General features: G+C 38.4%; 1 non-coding gene across 1 annotated transcript; it reads right to left on the minus strand.

The window, feature by feature from the left end:
- Positions 1-4,628: 4,628 nt before the first annotated feature.
- Positions 4,629-4,821, minus strand: LOC123324525. Its single transcript, XR_006539879.1, has one exon. It is a non-coding gene; the product is annotated as a U2 spliceosomal RNA (small nuclear RNA).
- Between the last annotated feature and the right edge of the window lie 743 nt (positions 4,822-5,564).

Raw genomic sequence — 5,564 nt, forward strand, 5'->3', positions numbered from 1 at the left:
ACAGCCACTCTGGAAAATAGTTAGGCAGCTCCTCATAAAGCTAAATATATACTTACCACATGACCCAACAATCCCACTCCTATTTACCCTACAGAAATGAAGACTCATGTTCACATAAAAACCCGTACACAAATGTTTATAGCAGCTCATTCATAATGGCCGCAAACTGGAAACAACTCAAATATCCTTCAACAGAGGAATAGTTAAACAAAGTGCAGTACGTCCAGCCAATGGAATATTCCTCACCAATTTAAAAAACAAAACAAAAACTAAAAATACATGCAACAACTTGGATGTATCTCAAAGGCATTATGCTGTGTGAAAGAATCAAGTATCCAAAGGTTATATATTACATGAGACCACGTATGACATTCATGAAAAGACAAAGCCATAGTGATGAACAGCTCAGTGGTTGCGATGTGACGGGGGTGAGACCTGAGGGAGTTTTTTGGTATGATGGAACTGTTCTGTAATTAATTGTGGTGGTGGCGACACAAGCCTAGTTACATATTAAAATTGGTATAGAACTGTAAACCAAAAGGGGGAGAAACCCCATTTACTGTACGATAATTTTTAGATTAAAAAATTAAATAATGAAGATGGATTTATCTGGTTTTACACAAATAAACTTCACGGCCTAAGCTACCTCAGGACAGCTTCCTGTATAATGAGAGGTTTCTGGTTTGAAAGAGCATGAGACTGGCAGCCCCTGATATAACCTCTCCAAAATTCACTCTAAACTTTGAAAACAGAGAAAAATGATAAAACTCACCAGATTACATAGAATAAGAACTACCAGCATCCAAGCTGGATTCTGAAAGGATTTTCCTCATGATCAAGGGAACTGAGTTAGTCAATGAAATTAGGGGCCCTTCTGTGCTAAAGACACATCAGAATTGGTGGAAAGATCTTTCTTCCCAACCACATTATCTCCTGGTCATGTCTTTGCAAACAAGAAAGCTAGGCATCTATTTCTTTGCTCTTTTGGAACTACTCCACAGCCAGGGTGCTGTTCGCATCTCATTGCCAGTCAGACACAGCATCTCTCAAAAAATAACTACTTAGCAATGAGCACTGGGACTGCTGCATGTTATCAGGACAGAGCAAGCTAGGTACACAAAGGCAGGAGCAGGAAGAACCTAGAAATTCAATGTGAGGATTACAGTGTTCCTTGTACTCTTTCTGTTCAGATATGAGAGAATCAAGCAGAGATGAGGAGAGAAGCCCACCTTATTTTAGGAGGGCTGAACTACATTAGCTGACTGGTCTCTGGAAACTGCTCCAAGGTTTGTATCTTGGATCTCAGATCCAAGATAGGGGACCTGAGAGGTGGATATGACCAATACCCCCCTGATGGATAATGAGGCAATGGTCAAAGCCACCTGGTTTGTATCCTTGGCTCCACTACTTACTAGTTGTGTGACCTGGGAAAAGCCATTTACTCTTTCCGTGCTTCATATGTATAAAGAGAATAATAGTGTTTTTCTCATGGTGAGGATTAATAAATTAATATAGTAAAGCTTATAGCAGTGATTTTTCCTTCACTCTATACTATTCTCCCCGCCCACGGTATGTATTTTTTCCTATCTACTCATAGTTAACTCAGAAGAGATTAATTTAGAGGACTATATGATAATAATCCCTAACATTTATATGGTACAGTGTTATACCAGAATACCTCAAAAATCAAATTACTGAAAATCACTAATAGGAGAAAATCTTAAAAGTAGCCAAAAAACCCCACAAAAACCAAAAACAGTTCAGAGGAACAGAAATAAGAACTATAGCATAATTCTTGTCAGAAACTATGTAGGGTGGAATACAATAGAACATCTTTAAAGTGATGGGGAAAAATAAGCCCTGTCAACCTTGAATTCTATAACCAGCAAAAATATATTTCAAAAACGAAGGTGAAACATAGATTGTTCAGGCCACCAAAGCTGATAAAATTTATTGCCATACTCAGCACATGGATGCTATTATTATCATTATCACCATCATCATTTATCACCCACATTCCTAAAACGTAAGGTTCAAGACAGGGATGCCTATCATACCACTATTATCTAATAATATTCTGAAATTTCTACCCAAAATATTATGAGAAAAAAACAAAAATAAAATGTCTTAACTACTGATGTGATTGTGTGCTTAGAAACTAAAAAACAAAACTAAACTTAGAAATGTTAGAATAATAGGGTTCAATAAGGGAGACTATTTGAAAACAATCATATTTCAACAACTGTCATGTATATTATCAACAATCAATTATAAAATATAAATAAAAAGAAAATCCTACTCATAAAAACAACTAAAGAATTTTAAATTCCCAGAAAAAACCTTAGAGCCCTCTATAATACAAATAAAAATCTTTACTGAGAACCATTTTGTTTGTTTTTAAAGTGGTAATTGACACTTAACTACAGTGATGAAACTTCATCTATCCCCACAAACCTGCTTCAAGTTTGGACCCTGAGTCCTTACAAAATCATGGAGGGGTGCCTGGGTGGCTCAGTCGGTTAAGCATCTGCCTTCAGCTCAGGTCATGATCTCAGGGTCCTGGGATCGAGCCCCACAGGGAAAAGCAGGCTCCCTCTGCTCCTCCCCACTGCTCGTGCTCTTTCTTTCTCAAATAATAAAAAATCTTAAATAAAATAAAATAAAATCATGGAGTCTCATAACTCCCTCATCTCCCTCCCTGCACGAAGTTTCTCCAGAATGCAAAGAGAGATACAGAAGAAGAATACATTCATTTGTGCATCCAGCACCCAGAAAATTTCCTCACACAGAGTAAGTACTGAAATATTGGATAGATGGATGGAATGAGTGAACGAATTATTTATGCCCCAACTATGCCCATCTCTCCTAGAACCAGCCTGGGTTGAAAGCAAATGTTGTGGATCTTTGGGCCCAGAAAAAGCGCCTCAGAATTGACTCATTCCATCATGCCCAGGATACAAGAGCACTTCTAGGATCAATCCAGTTCCTCCTGATAAAAGATGAATGGAAATAGAACCTTTTTTTTTTCTTATTGCACGGAGATGCATGTATTACATTGAGGTCTTATCTTCTGAAACTGAAAGAAAGGTCCTATACTTTATCAGTGGATTCATGGATTTTCATTGGCATGACTTTGAGGTTGCAGTTGCCCAAGTTCAACTAGGATATTTTATATTTTGGCATAAAAATATCCTAAAATGTAGGAATGGTGCTCTTGATCTACTCTTAAAAGATCCTGAAACATTTTCATTTTGGGGAGCAGGGAGAAGGCTGTTTCAACAACTTTCACCAGTTTTTCAGCAAAATATTTATGGAGGATTTATTTTCTTATTAGATGTTGGGAATACAGCAAGAAATGTTCCTATTCTCTTAAGGCTTCTATTCAAGTATGGGTGATGAGACAATCATCCAGCGACTAAATAAATGAACTAAATATTTACAGAGAGTGATACACACTGTGTGGACACTAATAGGGTAATGAAATCTAACCGGAGATTTAATTCAGCAACTTGTGTTCTTCCCTGACTGATCTTCAAGTTTGCACCTATAATTAGTGCTTCTCACCCCATCCCTACCCCTGGCATTGCCTTTGTTTTCTAATTTCTGGGAAAATTACTACAATTTTTTTACAAAGGGACCCCACATTTGCAGCCAATCAGACTATCGCTTTTCTTCTTTGTGAGTGCCATTCAGTGACTCGCAAAACTTCTAGATGGATTCTGGAGCAGTCTGCCATTTCTATTTCAAAAAGATACAGGCAGTCTCTTGATCGATGGGAGTACATAGGCTTTAAAATTAGGAAGCCAAGGAAGAATGCTTTCAGCTCACCTGGTACATTGCTCTTCACTTAATCACAGCGCTGTGAGGGGTGCTCAGCTGCATGGGCGGAACCAGTGCTCTGTCTTAGCCTTCTAGCACCAACATTTCAAACATTTGACCGATATTTCCCTGAGATGTCGGATCTCTTTCTTATTACCACCATACACCAATATTGATTCTATCTAAAGGGAATTACTTTTAATAAAGTTTTCTTCTAAACCACATGAGAAGATGCTATCTTATTTAACCAAATGGTGTTGATTAAAAGGTTGAAATGAATGCTAAGTGAGCTGCTTTGTTTACTGTTGAAAGCAATTATTTCTTCAGCCCCAGCGTTCCATCTCCACAAATTAATGCTCTTTCCCTATGCTTCATTGACGGGTGGTGAATTATGCAAATATTTTTCCTTCAAGAAATTAGACAAAGTAGTCTCACCACTTCTTTTAACAAGACATTATAAATAATGGCAAGTTACAATTTGATTTAAAATACTGTCCTCAATCTAGGTCACCTAAGTTCAAATGTCTTAACCTTTAATCAACTCTATGAAATCAAATTATATTTGTAAGTACATGATTTTTTTAGAGACATGAAGCCATGGTAGCATTTCCTTTAATAAGAAAGTGATTTTAAGCCATTCTAGAAGTACATGATTTCAAGAGTCATCTTCCTTTCCACCACCAGTTCTACTGCCTCCAAGATAGTGATCTCAACCTGACATCATAAATGAAAATAAACATAGATTTGATTCATTAATTCATATAGTCTGCCTTTTTTCACAGTTGGGGTGTGTGTATATTAACAGGTCAAAAGTCAAATCTCAGCATTGTGCAGCTATTAAAAAAAAAAAATCAATGAACGCCAAATGACTCAAAGTGGCTCACAACTAAGCCCAAAATTTGCTTGTGCCCTCCTTCCCACAAAAGGAGCGTTTTAAAAGGCAAATTAAACTGAAAAGAACAGATACTACACTTGATCTTAGTCAAAAGGCCGAGAAGCGATTGGTCAATACTCTAATTGCTCCAAAAGCATTTCTGATTAGCAATCTTAATAATACGCTAGCGCCTTTTCATCCCAATTCCCAGGATTTTGCATTATGTGTCAGCATGACTCAAGAGAAAGACCCAAGTAGGTCCCCACAAGTTGATGGTAACCTTACATTGTAAGCAGAAGGCTTCTCAGCCCCACGCCATCCCGGCTCACTTGACCTCTGTCTACCCAGAGTAGGAAACGCACTCCGCTGTGCTCAGCAGTGAGGGAATGAAGTGCATCGATTGCTCGTGATTATTAGCTGGAGTGGAATGAGCCTCCTCCTTATTATGCAGATTAGCAGAGCTCCCCATCCCAGCATATTGTGCAGATGCGGGCCTGCAGCTGCTCCTACAGATGGCAAGTACACAACTCCATTAGGTTCGATCTATTGTCTGCTCCTGGCTTGCGGAGGAGCCGGGCGGACTCGGCAGCGAGAGCGGTTCCACGGTGAGATAGAAAGGCGCGCACACACTCTTAAAAATCTGCACCCAGGAGACTCTTTACACAGCAGGGCCGACAGCACTCAAATTAGAAATCTACCCTAAATAAGGACTTTCGTATGTCACAATTAAGCTTGTGTATTTTCTAAAGCAGATTAACCATTAAAATTGAGTAGCATAATTCAAGTTTTGCAATGCAACGCTATTAAATATTCAGATTAAAAACAAATCCTAAGAGATTCATTCAGAAATTTGCACTACATTCAGCTCTTC

Source organism: Neomonachus schauinslandi, chromosome 3 (genome assembly GCF_002201575.2).
Source record: "Neomonachus schauinslandi chromosome 3, ASM220157v2, whole genome shotgun sequence".
In the NCBI taxonomy this organism is placed as follows: domain Eukaryota; kingdom Metazoa; phylum Chordata; class Mammalia; order Carnivora; family Phocidae; genus Neomonachus; species Neomonachus schauinslandi.